The sequence below is a fragment of the Botryllus schlosseri genome, chromosome 6 (assembly GCF_051294905.1).
Source record: "Botryllus schlosseri isolate E-star chromosome 6, Bs_hap1, whole genome shotgun sequence".
Lineage (NCBI taxonomy): Eukaryota > Metazoa > Chordata > Ascidiacea > Stolidobranchia > Styelidae > Botryllus > Botryllus schlosseri.
In genome coordinates, this window is record NC_137241.1 from 23,387,746 (window position 1) to 23,407,664 (window position 19,919).

Consider the following 19,919-nt stretch of genomic DNA (forward strand, 5'->3'; position numbering starts at 1 on the left):
AAGCTATATTTTCAGTGCACAGCCTAATCATCCTTTGTAGTTTCATTGTCATTGTTTTGATATGATGAAACAAACAAATAACATAAGTATCGCTGCCGCCAACGGAACATTATATCCCGCGTATAGACATTTTTAACTACCAATCAGTTTCATCATTTTTCTTATTGTAAACCAATGATGATGTATGAATACAAAATTTGTTTGCTAACAAGTAATCGATCAATATTTGAATGTATACCGACATGGAGGCCGGACGCTTTTTAATGACATATATTATGTCCAATGGTCATGACCATGACCAGTGATTCCCAACCTTTTTCGGTGTCAGGGCCAAATTTAGAATTTCAGAGTATGGTCGGGGCCGCACGAATACCAGGGCAATGAAACGGACCCTAAATAGTCATTAAAATATGAAAATTTGCATTGTTCCGATCAATCGCTCGACGCCATTGGCCTTTGTCATGGTCATTGTGTTGCTGCGCTCCAATTGTTCACAACAATCGACATTTGGTGGCTACTTCGGGGTAGTTTTATTGCCCTGGCGAGATCTCAATTAGTTTTTGGAATCAGTGCGACACTAGCTTTCAATAAAGACCGGACCTATCAAATTATTCGGACGCTTCGGTCGTGAGCTATAAGACTACCAATTATACTGCTTTCGGAGCGGCTTGGTAAGTCAGCTTCTATTGCCTATAGACACGCGAAGCGCGAAAACTGTAATTCATGATTGAATCGGTCAATATGATCGGGAATTTCATATATATTGCCATCAATTTTTATCCTCTCTCGGCTCACGTAATCAGTTTTACTGGTAGAGCCGAGGGAGGTGCGTTTGAATAGGTAGGCCCCTCAATAACAATTAAACATCTTCGGGCGTATACCCTTTGGCAGGAACGAAACAGCACCTCGGCAGCCACCCTCCCCCTAAAATAAAAATAAAAATAAACTTGTCTTGGGCTCCCATAGGGTGATAAACCTACCCCTATCACCTTGTTCGCTTTTGCCACGAAACTAATTGTACTGTTTAGTGAGTCAGCGCGAAGCGTCGAAAATTTTCGATAATTCATGATAAAATCGGTCAAGATGATCGGGAATTGCATATATATTGCTTTCAATTTCTTTTTCTGGCTGCTCCCGTAATCAGATTTACCGGTAGAGCTGAGTGAGGAGTCTTGGAAACTGTAGAGGGCGTTAGTATGATTCCGTAACATGTTATTTCGTGACCTCCTGTCTGCTATATCAAAAAAAAATATAGAATCGCCCAAACGTAGGCTTCTAAACTATAAGACGGACACGATTTGAAATTGGTATTTCTTCACTGGAATATAATTTTTCCCTGCGGAATGGTATTTGTCTCGTGAGGTTCCGATTGCCAAGACAGTATTTTGTATACATAACGAAGTTTTCAGTCAGCACAAGGTAAGCCCTGTTCGGTCAAGGTTTTCTCGCTGCCGATCGTTATGACACACTTCTTGGAGACGCATACATGGCCGAAAACTTGATATGTCTTGGTGCGTTGTGGCGCGGCAATGGCTAACGCCGATATGCCCAATGCCCATTTCTATAAATCTTGCGCATTTTTTCTTGGGGATGAGTACCCAAAAATCAAGATATTTGGCAGCATCAAATCTCGCCTAGAGCAAAAAAATGAAAAAGATGCATAAGTTTTCAAAAATACTTTATAATTTATGCTAATTCACGAAATAATTTTGGACCCCGTTCGAGTTCACCCTCCCCCGTCCCTCATTGGGGGTTTGGCGTGCGGCAGTTATGGTCCTGTCTTTACCTATATCTATAGTTCATGCTCGTTCAACTGAAAAGTTATGGCACACTGCATTGAAACAACAGTGACGTAACGATAGCAGTCTACTCGCGAATTTCCTGCAATCCTAATTAAAAACTCCACAGACTCCAAGCCAAGCAAGTGTATTTTATGAATATAAATTTTATTTTTGTCATAAATCAATTTCATAATATTTTTTGGGGCCGCAAGAAGGCTAGCTGGGGGCCGAATGTGGCCCTCAGGGCCGCGGTTGGGAATCACTGATCATGACGATATCTCGGGTCAGATATTGTCCATATTTTAGGTCGAGAGGTGATCATGGTAAACAAATCTGTATTTCTAAACGATGACAATCTATTACGAATAATATCACCCACAAAATTCGGCAATGGCACATCACTGTCATGAGTCAGTAAAGTTCGACTTGGTCAACTCATTAAGAACGCGCATGCAGACATATACCGTAGTTATTGTCGAAAGAAACTGATGTTGAATTATTATTGGCAACATCGATTCAACGTCTATTTTTAGAGTACGACGAAACCGATTTCGAAAAACCGATAATGTCGGTCTATCACCAGCATAGCCATCAGTGATGATTTGAATAATTCTCGTCACTTCGAAATATAAACCGAATGCGTACTTATGCAACTGCGTGCCGGTAGACCACACCCATATCATTCTTGTTTTGTTCCTGAGTCAATGGCCCGAGGGGACAATTGAACAGCAGAAAATTCTTAATAACTGACCGAGGCGTGCAGCATTTAGCATCTATTTTACACAGCTTGAGTGGCGTTTTCGCTGATAATACTGAGACATAAGGTGTTAGCTTTGGTTTGCATATTTCTTTCATGACGGACGTCCCGTCTTCGTGCAATGAATGTTCCCTCACGGACAATGAGGCAATCGAATTCCTCTCACGAATCTTTTGGTTAACCGGAACTCGTCACTTCCAAGTGTGTTTGGTAAACACAACCGAAAATCCCTCACTCATACACTGAAAGTGAATCCACCCTGACGGACCGTTTCAATGGGCGAAATCGATATACTCACTCCTTGTCGCAGGCTATTTCCCAACCAAAAGATAAATACGTCGAAATATATGATATACCTTGATCTTTGCGTTGTTAATTTTACGCGTAGTTCTCAGCGGGATTGTAATTTTCCACGTCATTTTTCTGGTTGCCTCAGGGCATCTGAACACTTTTTACTTGCTGCTTCTCGGCTCTTTGTAGCATGCAGTACATACGCGCCACGACTATTCGCTTCGAATTACTTTCCCGCGTTTTCCCTGGCGCGATGGACGTTCAAGATCATCCCGTGTTGTAGGTGGTAAATTTTTCACGAGGTTTGATGACGGTAGGTTCTTAGAAGGGCACCCCTGGAAACTCCGCATAGAATATTGTTATACTATTTTACTTATGATTGCCGTAAGATGTTGTTTTTAAGGCAGTTTGATATCGAGATTTTCATGGTGCGATATGAGCAGATTTTAATTGTTAGTGAATGAGGATGCGCTCTATTCTGTTGACCTGTGTATTTATTTAGAACATGTGTCAATGATTTACCACCGAATCCGATCATAGGGTACTCTATACAGTTGGTGCACGCAGCTTCGTTGTGATGTTATGGAGTTCAGTATTTGCTTTTAGGCTGTAAATCCTTGTAAATAGTCACAAGATAAAAAGCTATAGTGGAACAATTCGGATTCGGAAATCCTGTAAGAGCATCGTCACGAACCAAGCCGAGTATGTTATTATATTGAATACTATGCAGTTGTCAGCTCAAACGGTTGCGCCAATACACGTACCCAATCGCCAATGTTGGTTGAAAAATTGCGAGCATAAATGTGATGAATGATTGCGAAGTAGTGTCGATTCCATGGAAATTAGAACCCCATCCACAGGGTTCATACTTTTCATGCCCCGCGGCCGTTAGTAATTGCGATACAATCTTATGACTGAATTGGAGGAATTTCAACAGCACGTGATTTCACTCTATCGATGGGAAGCTGTGTTACATGACTTATGATATGCCTACCACCGTCAACATGAGCTGTTGATGTATTATCATGGTAAATCGCGTCGTGCTCTTAATCATTAGTATGATGTTTAGAAAGATACATCTCGTCGCTGAAATTGTTTCTGGACTCGGTTTCTGCACTCATGCAGGTTACATAACGCGAAGGGAGCCTCGCGATATAAGCCTGCGTTCAGCATCAGCCGCTATCTCCAAGCTACGGTTGACTGACTCAAAACGCCTACTGCCGTTTGCAGGCTCTGCATTTAGCATACGCCAGAAAGGCATTAGAGAATCTTAAACGGGTCTGGCAAACGTTCGTTCACGTATCCGCATCCACAGGGACGTACACAGGTTATCTTCGTCTAACGCCGTGAAGATTTTATTTTACAGATGCCAGTGGTATTTCCTCTAGGGATTTACCGTGTCGTTGTAGAACGTAGTAGATTCGCTTCGCTGTGCGATTATGCATCTGCGCTGTGGTTATGAGAATGCACAAAAATCTTACGAGTCTAATTTGTGGAAATTTGAAAATATTGTAAATGTGACGGGACATATCACGAGTTGACGCCTATTTCGTTGGGCAATATGTGAAATATTCGACGTGCTAATTTATACAGTATTTATTTATGCGTTCCTATTGACCGTGACGTGCTTCGGCTATGTTGCCTTCTGTTTAGGCTCTAGTATTTTGTTGATATGCGCCATTGCGCGTCGATTTACACAGAATGATCAGTTGGCTTTGCCAAATCTTTGTCGAAAGTCGTATTGATTACAGGCGCTCAGGCTTCCCGGTAATGCTAGATAGACACGAGTCAGCTTCACGATCTTGCCACAAATTTTCCCGTATACTTCTTCGACCTTTTACAATTGCTACATATCGCAGCGAAAATGTGCAATTTCATTCAGCAGGTGGATTCTGAGTATTACGGGTTAATGTATTATGATATAAGAATTTTTCTGTAGACAAACTCGATCACGACAGCGCCTCGGAATATATACAGAGAGACGCTGATACCGCCACGACTTCGATAAGACTCGTTTCCGCGCATTTTACATGATCGATTACAGCCGTGATCAGCAGAGTATTTCAAGCCGGCGATAAAGAGGAATGATCCATTCCGCGCAAGATTCTGCGGCATGTAGAGACGGACGATTTATCGTGTGTTGGTAAGGAATCTTGATACCATTTATTTACGTGCTCGCCTGCTGTAAGTTATATTTTATCGACGACACTCAGTGCACGCATTGCAGACGGGTGTGGCTTTGAGTGCTGGTCACCTTATTGAAAGCATGAATAAATCATATCGACTCGATTTCTGAGCACTGCCGTGCTTTATTCTGCAGTTTGGGTTTTCCACCGGGTGTTGCGTTCGGCATTGTGGATTTCTAGCGATTGCGTCATTGAATAATCTGGCGACTTGTTCTGCACAGTGGAGGTAAAGATTGTGTGTGTCGGGAAACACGGTTTTTATCTTTTCACTGTATAGTACATGATTGCACTGTTCGGCAAAGTATATTTAAGCAGTTTGTTTCCACTAGACATTTGCGTTCGCGAGTTTTGTGCACGGGTGTTATGTGTAAATTCTTAATACAGAATCTGCAAAGTCATTATTTTCTCGCGTTGAATACCGATGGATAACCAAATATCGCGCGCTGGCAGGATTCATTCTGCACGACATAGCAGAGGAAGCGCACAGATCAATTCCTGTCGTTTCCCGTCGCTCGGCGCAGTATGAAAAATTGATTGCGGCCATTTGATAGGAAACATTGCGTGCTCTACATTGTTCGTGACAAGACACTCTTGACTGCATGCACGGTTTTCGCGGCACAAAACGCTTCATGCAATTTTCTGCTACAGCAAACGATTCGCTTGCTTTGAGAAGACATCAATTATTCAAACGCCGAATGGAAACCAAGCTCGTACCCCGAGCTCTGTCACTCGGCCATGTAACCGTGGAGTGCAAGTCGCAGACAACACGCAGCGACGAGTCTGTCGTTTGTAAATCCCGGAGTGTGTATCCATGATTATTTTTGTAAGGCGATTTCGATCACGACCAGATATTATAGGCTAACAATATCATTAGCGGTTTGTATTACTTGCGCGAATGCATGCTTGACGATATTTTCACCAAATTATAGCGTTCTCATCGGACTTAACGGTGACGAGAGCGAGATCGTTATCAATCGAGATACGTCGGATTACGCATACCAACGAACGCAGGCATAACGCAAATGTGCGTGGATCATTTTCCATTTATAGTTCTTGGTAGAACAGCAAGGGAGCTGTAGCGCATGTTATGATGTTTCCGCGATCGCAATCGGTATATTTCATGTAGCTAACGATGAACAATTCTATTTCAGCTGAGAGAATACGCGGCATCGCAAAATCGTCATAATGAAAATACCAACATGAAACGGCGTCCCGTGACGTGAAAATGAATATAGCTTCCCGATGTATATAGCACAAAAATGTTGCGCCTTCTGAACCGCTTCGTATATACCCCGGTCGTATCACCGACACCCTGACCAAGCTCTACGACATCCTGGCCCCGACACTCTGTCCAGGTCCGTCAGACTACGTTTGGGCGACGGGTCGTATGCAGGCCATCTAATCGAAAAATGATAGCAAAGCGTCAACTCGAGTGTTTAGCTTTGATTCCCAGTGCTATGCTTTTAGCACCAAGACTACATTTTCAAAAGTAAAATCGTGGACGAATCACAAGAGTCATCTTTCAATAGCAACAACTTCATTCACAGATCATTGGTCAGAATACACTTATAGATCACTTAAATTTTAAGCCAATGTATACCAGTGGTTCCCAACCGTTTTCGACTCATCGCCCCCTTATAAAGCTCGACACAAATTTTCGCAATCGAGAAAAACATAAAAACGAGAAACCTTACACAAACATACTCTGATCGGTGGTGAAAAGACTAAAAAAGGTCATTTATTCGACATGACTCCCGAAAGACCCGTCTCCACGGAAAAATCGGTGAGAGTTACCCTTTTTTTAGTCAACTTTTGAGGCATATTCAGAACAACACGCTTTTCGCGTGCATTTCGTGCCGATTAGTTGAATATAGCCGTTCTAACATTTTCGCCCCCTTCGTACACAAATCGCCCACTGGGTGGCGATATCGCCCACTTTTTGAACCATTGATTGATATCAGGGGTGTCAAACATAAGGCCCGCGGGCCCCATCCGCCCGCCAGGCGATTTCCTCCCACCCGCCAAGCAATTCTGAGATGGAGACTAAAATAGTAACACAAAAATATAAATAAAATATCTGTGGTCGGACTACGTTTGCAGTTAAATTTCTTGTATTCCTCAAAATGCATACGCAGGACTAACGCGAGAACAAAGGGAGCATTGAAATATGCCAACTCATATCGTCGTCAGAGCCACTGTATTTAACCAGCCAATTAACGGTTAGCCAATTGCGCTATTTACGAATAACGGTGTGGCTATAGATTAAAATCCCCATGATCCGACATATGATGCTATACTATTAGTTCAGATCAGTTTATTATTAAAATTTCATAATTTCAAAACGCCACAAGACTGCGATACAATGAAAATATAGTAAGGTGTCGTCTTTAAGATCAGACACCCCCCTGGGGCTAGGCGATGTAAAGTAGAAGAAAAGTAGAGAAATCAAAAGTAGAAGAACTTATTATAAAAAGGACATGATAACATAATAACACAAAACAACACATAATAACGTACTCAAGTGAAAAACAAGGGCATGGATTTGGAGGTAACATTTTGGAATTTCAAAAAGGTTCACACGAACCTGAACATTTAAGAGGTTCACACGTTCCCTCGTCACATCCCTATATTCATGCATTGGTTTTGTGTTCGGACCTCGTTCTATCAATCGAAAAGATAAATATGCCTACTTGTAAGCCTTCATGTTTACTGAAGCCCGACCTGACATATCGATCTCGCCTTTCGTCACATGCCGCCTCATTTTGTCGCTTGTCTTTTTGCATTATCTTCTTTTACTTTTTCTGCAGTGTGCATTATGAGGAATACAAGAAATTTAACTGCAAACGTAGTCCGACCACGTAGTCCGACCCCGACCGCGGACGAGTCCAGAATTCCTACCTAAGTGTTGGGGGTTTATCTAGCCTAGTCCTCGCCATCTCGTATAAGCGGTGTCTTAAGACCAGAAGTGGGCCGTGCTAAAAGTCGACAGCTACTGAAAAAAAATGAAGGAAATTGGCCTGGTGTAAATGACTTTAGTTGTCGACAAACACCATGAATACCACAAACAAACAAACAAATCTAGGCCCACGTGCGTGTCTGATTTCAAAGACTACTACAAATTGTTTCGACACGTCTCTATCTTTTCATTGCAACACAGTTTGTGGTGCTTTGAAATCATGCAATTCTTAATAAACTGATACCGATGATACTGAACTGATACTGTTTTTATCAGTGTGAATGATTCTGTAAATATTATTCGTGTGATAGCCATAGAAATTAGGCTGGTTAACGTTTTAACCAAATTGTCAAAAGCCACGTTAGTGCTAATATAAGGTTGAAAATACATAGCACACAATGTTGCTCGGCCCCATCGACCGCGTTAAATTGTTCATTAATCATTGTACAACAAGATATCATTGAATCGTTTTAGCATTAATATAGAATGTAAATAGAATATAGAATGTAATATGTAATGTATTTTCTATAGTATTAATGTCGAATTGTCCAACGATCGAAAATTCAACTTCGCAACAAACTGAAAAAAACGAGCCTTAGAATTTTCGGCCCTATATCTCTCCGTGTGATGTTTCGTCCCAATAATCGTCCCTTTCGATTTTTTCGCTCATGTCCCATGATATCTTCACCAAGTGGTGAAATCGCCCGATTTGGGGGCGACTTGTGCAGACTGTGATGTTCACATGTCGCGGGTATAATATTTTCTTGTCCCGCATCTATATAATTGATAAATAGCCGCTGTCTCTATGTAGGGTAAAGGTTAATTATGCCAACTGAATAACGATTTTCAACAACTTGACATCATTAAGATGTCGATTGTCGACAGTCCGCGAGATCAATTCAACATAGAATATCTTCGCTCCTAAAAATATTTTCGACTCCCCCCTTTTTTTTGGGGGGGGGGGGGTAGTGCTCGCTTTTTGGAATCCCCTTAAATGGCACATGTTATTCGAGTGAGAGGTTCGCAGGTCTTTCAGGCCACACGTGATCGATGTTTATATGTCTCACATCGGCATATAGCCGGAGGCAAAGTTGTTATAAAAATTCACTAGTAAGTGGATCCGAACCTGCATACTTTTTCAAATAAACTTTGTACAATCATAGCTTTGAATATCATCAGAGCCGCCTCGGCTCGAAAAATCCGAAAATTAAAGGATCAGATATTTCTAGCACTTGAATGAGCTACAGCAGTGGTTCCCAACGTGGGCGATATCGACCCACAGGGGGCGATTTGGCGGTCTAGGGGGGCGAAAATGACGAAGGGGGCGACAGGGGGGCGAAAATGGACAAAGGGGGCGACGGGGGGCGAAAATAGTGAAGGGGGCGATGACGCGTCAAAACGGCTGACTTTTTTTTTTTTTAGTCAACCCACGGAACTTTAGTTACAAAAGTGTGTCAAATTAGATATCGAGCCTAAAATTTGACCTTTTTTTTTAGTCAACCCGCCGGTGATTACAATTTGTATGCCCAATTTTCGTAACAAAAAATTTGGGGGGCGATGATCGGTGTTGACCTTGAAAAGGGGGCGATGGGTCGAAAAAGGTTGGGAACCACTGAGCTAGAGCGTCGTCCCACACGCAGGTTATAACCTCAGAGAATATCAGTCATAGCTCGACCTAACTTCTCTCTGTCGGAGGTATGTCTAGATTTATATTGTTGGCTCTATCACACACGCACGACCCTCGAAAAGTCCAGAAGAACAACCAGCGGTTATTATTTTCATCGGGTCGAGCGTACAGTACTGGACGCTCACGGTGCTCAATGCACTGCGGTACACAAGGCGATGTAATGAACAGATAGGTAAAGAAACGACCATGTGTGACCAACGCATCCTCCTTGGCGTACTATGGCGTATTAATGCACGACATAACAGCGTCATTGATATAGCCCGTGATCTTTTTTTACGCTTCACATTTTAGTTAGTTGTCTGTGTCCTTCGGATCTTTCTCTGGAATTGTACGTAAAAACACAGGCTCCTACACAAGCTCCTACGCCGGTTAAGTGGACACGTGGAGGTGAAAATCGCTATGAAATCGCCAGGGCGATAGGCACCACTCTTGATGTGTCATAGTTTACAAAATTATAATAAGAAGACAATACGAGAGTCAATGGCAATTTCGAAAAACGCCGCACCCTAGCGCTAAAGGATAATATGATTCTTGAAAATAACGTCATATGATAGCATTTCGTCTCCGAACACTATGCACTACATATTCGTGGATTTATCACTTTGTATTCGAAGGGTTCACGAATTTGTGATATCGTCGACTTCCGACCTAATACAAAATTTCCGTCGCTCCGATGCGTCTACCTCAGTGGTTGTCAAACTGTAGTAGTGGTACGCGAAAGCTTTTGAAGTGGTACGCGAAGAGTTAGGCAGTTCTTAATTGCGTTTACTCTATAATTTAATGTCTTGTTCTCTAGCTAAAACCACAATTAACACACGATGTAATAATTACTTAGCTGTGCAACAATGTCACTTAGGTATTATTTCATCGCAACGGATTCACAACAGAGAAAAATCAAACAAGTTGAGAGACTGGATAACTAGGCTACTTGGGCTAACAGACTTATTCATCAGTAGGGCGTTTTTTTTTTGACATGTCAAAATTTGTCAAAATTTTGTCAAAACTGTAGCGTTAGGTCAAAATTTGTCAAAATTGTTCATAAAGTCAAAATTTGTTTGACGTCTTTATTTCGTTTGTATCGTAGATTTTGCACTGTCGGTGAACGTATCATTTGATATTTTACAGCTTGTAGCCTACTTTATAGGCCTACTGTTGTAAACAGCTAATTGTCTGCTCATACTGAATCATCAACGGTCAAATAAAAAAAATAGGTGGACATGGTCTTACGGTCAACGTACCGCAATATCCTAACTGGGGCATCATTCTTATATTAAGAAGCGCATGATGAAAAATTGTAATAGACAATATTGTCAGAATGAAGCAACATGGTGTTTCACCAGTAGTGTACGCACAACTTGAGTGTTGTCAGCCAACAACTGCTGCTGTTGAACGTCCTTGGCAAGTAAGGACATGCACTTTTTACCCAAGAATGTAGGAAAGTATCTCTCGTTGTACTACAATTTTTTTAAAATTATTTCCACCATAATACGTATTCCAACCACTGGAATTCTTCATAGGGCCAGATTTCGCTAAAATATTGTTTTTTTTTTATATGTACAGTACAAAGTTGCCTGTTTCTATGCCAAAAACGTTTTTTCAGGCCAAACTACTTCGTTGGGACAGCCAGTTACAACCGGAAATGTAGATAACTGGTACAATTTTGACATTACTTGGGAAAACACCTAATTTGCATACGTTAGGTCAAAATTTGGTCAAAATTTTGATTTTTTAGGTCAAAATTTTCTTTTTTTTTAGGTAAAAAAAAACCGCCCTATTCATCAGTATGGTAGGCAAGATGAATTTTAACCGTGTCAAAACGAAGTTATAATCCAGAATACATAAAAGTGTGAATTCACCTCAATCGAATACGGAATATTGATTGCCACATTTGTGGGATTGGCAGAAGTGGTCAAAGCAGTCAGCGCGTGTACTCAAATAAGTAGAAGTAGCGATCCCCGAAATATAGCAAATCTACTTCAGATAGAAGTAGAAAATAAAAGGCGGGACAAGTATGAAGTTTCAAAAAGTATATTAGGTAGAGGGGTCGCATGCTTTTTGCTGTTGATAGAAAGTGTCGATTTCCGGAATTGCAATATATATCTTCGCAGCTAAACGATTATATGACGCTAGAAGTATAGATATAATCTTCAAGGGCTATTTCGCGCAGGTTTTATGACACCTTCATTCGTAAAGGTGACGCAAACTTATTATAAAAACGACATTTCAAAGTCTAAATTGTAATAATTCAGTTCAGGTAGAAGTGGAAGTATAGTCTCCGGAAAAGTAAACATACTCCGCTACTATCGCCACCTCTCGCAATGTGCACGAAAACCTTTTTAACGTCGCCATGAAGCCCAGCTTGTTAAAACGGCATATTGATCTGAACCATGCAAAAAAAGTATCGAGATACCTGCCTCGACAGCAAGGGTCCTCGGGCTTGATGGCCAATGGCGGAGGATGGCAGAGGCCGGAATCGTCTATAAATTGACCTGACATGATCTCCTATGTGCTTTGAGTAACGCTATTTCCCGGAAAAAGATTTGGACAAACTTATGGAGAAGAAACAGTTGCCTGCCTTGCCTCTATCGCAATAAATTGTGTTTTCTCGCTATATTCATCGGTGTTATTGTATATAGCAGTGCTTTTGAACCTGTGTGATGGTACGCACTTGTGCGAATGAAAACATTTGCAGTGCGAATGACGAAGATGGTGCGAATGGTGCGAACGAAAATCCGGATGAGTGCGGATGAAAATCGTAAATAATTGTTAATTTTTTTGACGTGGAATAATTCAAATAAACCTAATTGGAAATTCAAGAGCAGTGTCTCCCTAACTTTTGTAGTTGCGACGCGATTGTAAAAACTTGTTTGACTTACGCACCACTGATCGTAGCTTTGACCATAATTTTGTCTCTCATAAGTCCTAGTGAATTATTATTTTCGCACTATAATTATTACATAGCCAAAATTGGCATACATACAGTCTATCAGCCCTTGATCCAATGACAGGCTGCATGGGAAAATGACGTTAAATAGACTTTCTGATTTCTTTCGCTGAACAATCGTCATATTTCCGTAATAACTAGGGCGATTTTTTTACCTAAAAAACAGAAGATTTTGATCTAAAAAACTGAATTTTGACCAAATTTTGACCTGACAAATGCAAATTGGGTGTTTCCCACATAATGTTAGAATTGTACTACTTTTCTTCTTCATTTCTGGTTGGAATTCTCTGCCCTTAAGAAGTATTATTTTGACCAGAAAAAACTTGTTTGACTCAAAAACTGACAAATTTTTCATAAAAGAACTTTATTTCAACGAAATCTGGCCCTATGAAGAATTCCAGTAGTTGCATCACGTATGTATTAAGGTAGAAATTATAAATATTTGTTGTAGTACAACAACGAAATACACTTTCCTACATTCTCGGGTGGAAAGTGTCCGTCATTACTAAGTAAGTACACTGTTAAAAAAATACCAGTAAATTTACTGCTCCAATAGCAGGCTATGGCGTGCCAAGAATGGAGAAAGAACGTTCAAAAGCAGCAGTTCTTGGCTGACAACACTGAAGTCGTGCGTACACTGCTAGTGACACACCGTGTTGCTTCATTCTGACAATGATGTCTACTGTCTACATCAAAATTTTTCATCATGCGCTTCTTGATATAAGAACCAGAGATGAGCATGGATTAGGATTAGGTTTTGAAAAAGCAGGATTTGTGAAATTTTGTCGGATTTGGATTAGACATTTTTTTCAGAACGGATTAGGATTTGGATTGGATTTACCTATTTTCTGGGAGATTGAAATGTCGTGTGGCGAATGGCGACAAACTTTATTCAGATCAGGTATTAATGAAATTATGGTTACTAAGTTATCGTGAATCAAGTGAATCGTTGGTTGTGAAAGAAAATTTTCGAATCCCTCCATTGCATAAATTAGTATTTTTTTCAGAATTTCCAGTTGGAATCGGATTAGGATTGGACATGGACTTGAATATGAAAAAGTTATGGATTAGGATTTGGATTTGGATTGGATTAGCACATAGAAATTTCAAATCCGCTCATCTCTGATAAGAACCATGCAATGCCCAAGCAGTCTTGCTTCGGTTAGGATATTGCGGTACGTTGAGCATAACTAGTCAACCAATTTGTTTCATTTGAATGTTTATGATTCACAATGCGCAGACAATGAGCCGTCTACAACGGTAGACATATAAAGTAGGCTACAAGCTGTAAAATATCAAATTATAAGTTCACCGACCGTGCAAAATCTACGATATAAACGAAATGCAGGTTGCAAATTTTTTTTGACTTTGTAAACAATTTCGACATTTTTTGACCTAACGCTACAATTTTGACAAAATTCTGGCTTTTATTGACATGTCAAAAAGAATCGCCCTCGTAATAACAGTTCGATTAGCGCGAGGCACGAGGATAGTAGTAAATACCATCATTACACACACACACTCATATTTGCAAGTTACTGTAACGCAAATTTTTACCCCTTCTAGTGGTATTAATGTACGGGCCGGGTAAAGGTAAATGTAAGGGCCGGGTAAGGGTAAAATTCTGGGTCGACACGGTGCCACAGCTATCTGTTAATACTGGCGGGGTGGGCAACTTCTACGGTCGGCGGGCCTGATTTGGGAAAATGAAGTACTTGACGGGCCGGATTATAGAATCGATGCACAAATCGCGTATTTATCCACATATAAAAGTAATAAATTGTATTTAATGTAAACTTTAAGTTTAAAGCATTTAATAATCTAATGTACTTCATTATAGCTGTTGAAGTCAATCAGACATCTACGGTCGATCAAAGTAGTTAACAAGCTCTTTGAACTCTGGCTACATGTCCTATGTATGCTGTATTTTGGATAGGAGTGCTGAACACTGAACAGCTCTCAAGACCTAGCTATCCAAGCACTAGTAGGCGTTCTTGTACAAAACCCAACAACTTGTTTGGCCGAGAAGGGTTTTATTGAAATAGACCTAGTTAAAATCAAAACGAGGAAAAAGAGTTGCCTTTTTAATGAGACACTTGATGGCCTAAGCTATAGTAGCCAATTTGTTGCGCATCTGCACAAAATATTCTTTTTGTAAAACAATTTTCGATTGGTTTGTGCGAATGAAATTTACTTTCCCAAAAAGTGTGAATGGAACTCAAAAAGGTTGAAAAGCACTGGTAGTAATAACGCTAATAATATCGAACCAATGCAGGTATCCTACATTTGAGTGAAATAAGTCCTTCAGGAGCCTGGTATGGTACGCATAGTGCAGTAACAAAAAATGAGCGGTACGCGATCGGAAACAATTGACAAACACCGGTCTAATGCGTAATGACAACGAATTATTATTATCATTAAAAATGAAACTTGAAACTAAAAGAAGCTGGGTGATTTTTGAGTGCTATTCCGTACAGACCCGTTCATGATCGAATTTCTTGGTTATAGCACCATGCATGGGGCCTATATGCATTATCAAATGACACGAAACACGGGATAGGTCCATAGGATATTCACCTGAGGAAAGCACATATATGGGGTCATAAAGCGGTTCCTACTTCCTATGTAGTACTGTCGCAAGCAATCATAGCTTGATTACTTTGTCCGACTTCTCAAGTCCACGCAACTGAACTATCTGGCCTTGACGCTATACCGACTGACGCGATACGAGTGACGACTATGCTGCGATATCTCCCATCGTCTTATCCTTATGCTTAGACGCTGTAATGTAATGCTGAATCACGGTCTTATATTGTCGAAATATATTGTGCTCCCACATTGCTCTATTTTTGTTCAACTGCCGCAGATCCGTAAAGGGAATGTTGTGCTCAGGTCAGCTGGAATATAGTTGTTGACCTTGGAAAACCGACTCCTGCAAAATACCAAAAGCGTAGCCGAAAAAAAAGAGGGGCGGTAGGCGGGGTTGCAAATTTGAGCAGAAGGGAGCCTGTCCCCAAGGAACTTCCCCAGTTCTGCCAATCCTTCAATGGGAAATTTCATCACTGTCCTTAACATATATTCATAGACGCACGCATGTATCCTGTCCGTAGCGAATTAATTCCGGTATTAGGCGACCGATTCTCGAACAAGCATGAATCGATAATTTTAATGTTATATAATAATATAATCGTGATTTAAACAAATTTTTTAACTACCTGAATGAATTTTATCAATAATATTGGTACGTGCACACTGCACAGTGCACACATATGATCAAGTGGTGTCTTCGAATATTTAGGGAAAGTAATTATAAAACTCGAGAAATATGAATATTAAATGAAAAATAAGAAGATTATTCATGAGGTTCTCGCAGGTCCATTGTTATTAATTACTTCGTAGTAGCAAGTTAATTCTTCTTTCGCGACCTCCGGTAAAGATCGTCGCTAATCTAAATATATTGGAATCGCTCACAAGTGCCAGACCAAACTAGGAAAAACTCCGTTGGTTAGACTCGTCGTGATATTTCAAATTCTCACTTTTTAACGGGGACAATATTTTCCAGGGCGATCCGCATTATTATTGCGAGGGTTTGATTGCACGGGCAGGACTATTCGGCGCCAGCCATTCAGGCATCTGGACATCTATATCGTATGCTTTGGCCAACTTGCGTCGGTTTTATCGCCGTCAATATATGGGATCGCACTTCGCAAAGTGCGCATGTTGGCCGAAACTTTACATGTCCTGTCACGGAAATGGCCTGTAACTGATAGTCCCCAATCCATGTACTGCGCAGTGCAGACCCCTAGACCAAATTATTCCAACGACCTGTAACGGCATCGGGTTATACATCGAAGATATAATCGTATCAAAATTGATGGGGCGATAGCGTAGTGGTGACGATAGCGACTAGCGCCCCGTCAGAATATGTTCGATTCCGCGTCGGGCTCGATTGGAGTATTTGGTTGTATTAAGTCGCTTGTCTTTTTACATTGCACCGCCATTGCTCCAATCACCGGGATCTAAGCGAGGTGTCCGAGCCTAGTATCCCAGGTACAAGAATGGTGGCGAAGGGACCAGCGGCCGCAGACGCCCCCTCCGAAGCCTGCTTGTGCCAACTCTCTGGAACCAACAGGGCCGGTTTTCCCCATAAAACCCCTGTTGGCGTCACTCCAAACAGAGACGAAACTAAGAAGGAAAAAAGAAACCTGGAGTAACTGTGGATTCACTTCATCCAACGACACACTGTAACCCTATTACCATCGAGGAGTGGCTGCAGCTGGGTGCAAAACCTCAGCTGTAGTCACAACATCCCCACGGGGGGAGGTTGGCTGTGGCCCCTCTGCACCCCTAAAAAAAAGCGCCTACCACCCCGGCGGCATGGGTCCGATTCCGCGTCGGAGGTTATTCTGGGCTCCTCTTCCCCCGCAAAAAAAGTTCCGATGAAAGAGCGCACTCGCAAGAAATGGAAAGAGCAAGAAAGAGCCGCGGAATAGAGCTTAACATCGAAAAAGGAGCTGTGAAATCGGGCACTAGTCCGAGGTAGATGCCAGTTTAAGATTCCGCTACTGCAACGCAACTGGTTGTTCGGCATCCTTCTATCTGTCCATTACATCGCCTTGTGTCTTATCGCATTGTAAATTGTGTTGAGTCTTGTTCAGATATAAATGTAAACTGACGATTATTATAGTTACCCCCTCCCTAACAAAAAGATTTTCAACGATACGCATAATTGAGTTTACCAGTATTGTAATCACTAATCAATAATCGTCAAGAAGTCAAGAAATATAGTGACCCTTACTGGAGTCTCGGTACGTTTTTCCTGGTATAACATGTGAGCAGCGCTGATTTTCCAAGTTAAATTAATTTGGTAAGAAATAAAAAAATATAGTGTGAGCACAGGACACCGATTCCATACAGGATAGTGACAATAACTCGCAAATAAGCGTTGGATTTTGAACAAGAAATTCTAGTGCTTATAGGGCTAGGTTTGCGAGCCATGCAGAACTCTCATTCAAAATAGAGCGTATTTTCCGCGAGTGAAGATGGCTCGCCGGCAGAAATCGTTTTAGGAGTATGACAGTAGACTAAGGTATCGGAGGCTTGTCAAAAGGGTGCAGACTCACATGTTTGTTTTATTGCATTTGCCTGTTGGCTCGGAAAATATTCTCCGACACTATGAAGGAGAGTAGGCACATTGTAGATCGCGACCTTATGATACGCTATTCCAACTTATGTACTATTTTTTTTGTTTCAATTTAACATTTCTGCATCGCGAGTGACTGAGACGAAAAAAAAAAGTCACGATACAAATTGGGGCAACTTTTTCCCGTGCACGTCGTATTTGTACTATACTGTCTACTCAGATTGCAAGAACGAGACTATTTGGTGCCGACTGCAGACCAATTTGACGACCAGTCATATCAATATTGAAAGTTGGATATCTAAATACTGACCTAAGGAAATCGCGCGAGGCGAGAATAAAGTTTTTTGCGATAAATTCAACAAATATTACATCGATATTATCAGATCGCTTTGGCTCCGTGGTGACCCAAAATGTAGTAGCACGATTCCAGCACTCTCCACCGTCCGCGGGGCTCAGTCTCTAGCTATCTACAGTCCACGAGGAGCTAAAATAAGAGAGAATCAAGCGGCAAATTAAATCAGGTATACTTTATAGATTAGGGCTGCAATATTTTGGGAATCTGAAACGAGGACACTTTTTCAAAATTTCAAAACTTCCAATACGGGAGAGAAATCCTGAAAAATGGTAAATTCTTCCCGAGTTTGTGGTGGGTTGACTAAAACAGAGGTCATTTTTCTGGCTCAAGTCCCGAAATGACCGCCGGGCCGTTACTTGAGCGCTGATTTCTCATATCTCAGTCCAATTTACGGGCGCATTTAACCAAAATGTTCAAAAAAGAAGACAAACTATATCAAAAAGACGACATTTAAGCATCCTCCGAGGGCACTTTCAAAAAAGCTAAAAAAGAGGACAAATCCTCTTGAAAGAGGACGTATGGTAGGCCTAACCCTATTATAGAGGTAATTGACTTGTCCTGTTTTCCAATCAGTGATGAACGGATATTGATGTATGAGCATCCGAATCCGCCAGCTTTGGTCTCTGAGGACCAATCCGTCCGAATCCGACGAATCTCATCCAAAAATCCATGCGAATCCGAAAAATCTCGCCCAGAAGCTGAAAAATCCTAGTATAATAGCTTTTTCTGAGCTGAGCTGATTTAGCCTACATTTGCTTGAGCTTGCTTGAGGTGTTCACTGTCCGTGCCCGTGTTTGATCATAGATAACTAAGGTAAACCGGTTTACCTTAGTTATCTATAGTTTGATTGTCGGACTGACGATATTCTCATTTGTCTTGAAATGAAAAGTCACGTCTGATCAGAACTATTCAAAAATATCCGAAACAAAATCGGATGACATGATTGTCACAAAATTGCGCAAAATCCAGTCCGAATCATATTCAAGATCGTCCAATGCTCATCATCATCCCTGTTTCCAATACTGTCTTCTAAATTATGAACATATCGCACGGTGTTTATTAGATTACGCTTCATGATCCCTTGTAGACAGTGTGTAACGAAGACTGACCGCCTCATGCAGTTGATTTTGTACAGAATAATTCTCTTGGGACCATATTCACATATATTTGCGTGGTGAACATTGTAAGCAAGATGTCTGCAGATATAAGTGATGGCCAATGATATTCAAGACTTTGACTATTAAATAAGTATGGATAGTCAAATCTTGAAACGTTCTTACAACTGTCACGGATATTACTGCGACTGTCAACAGTATTACGGAGGTTCGGCTCAGGTTTATCAAGGTTTTGTCTACGCTGATTGCTTCGGCCGACTTTGGATGTAGTTATCGGACTGAGTCAGTAGGCTACTATCATTACAGAGTATTGGAGGTAAATGAGTACCACCAAGATAAACATGTCATTGAAGCAAACTTCCCAGTTCTCCCTTTTAGTAATCCGCAATCAAAGTGAGTCAGAAATAGAAGCGTAGACGATCGGGTTTTATTGGTAATCCGTGCGGTGCAGTTATAGACCAACAGCGAAAATAATGTCTATAAGTTCGGTTACAGAAAAAGTACGAAATAGTGGTTATGACAGCTTCGTAACTTTTGTAATATCCATACAGTCGCGTAGTCAGGAATGTAATAGAACATCGGTATGATAATACTCAAAATGAATAAATGTAGTTCACTGTCGATAGTCCTGACATTTATGGCCCTACAATAATTAGGATTGTCTGTTTGATCGGGGCTAATAACCCCTTTGACAGCCCCTAGCA

The 19,919-nt window shown here is 41.1% G+C and overlaps 2 protein-coding genes across 2 annotated transcripts in view; one reads left to right on the forward strand and one right to left on the reverse strand.

Annotated features, from left to right (window-relative positions):
- LOC145440404 (rab proteins geranylgeranyltransferase component A 1-like) overlaps nucleotides 1-19,919 on the reverse strand; it is a 266,120-nt gene that overhangs the window by 148,664 nt on the left and 97,537 nt on the right. The window lies entirely within an intron of this gene.
- The window catches only part of LOC145440427 (dickkopf-related protein 3-like), an 83,826-nt gene continuing 80,460 nt past the window's right edge, over nucleotides 16,554-19,919 (forward strand). Inside the window, exon 1 of the mRNA XM_080318035.1 lies at nucleotides 16,554-16,572. The gene's annotated coding sequence lies outside the window, so the exon portion shown is untranslated. The remainder of the gene's footprint in view (nucleotides 16,573-19,919) is intronic.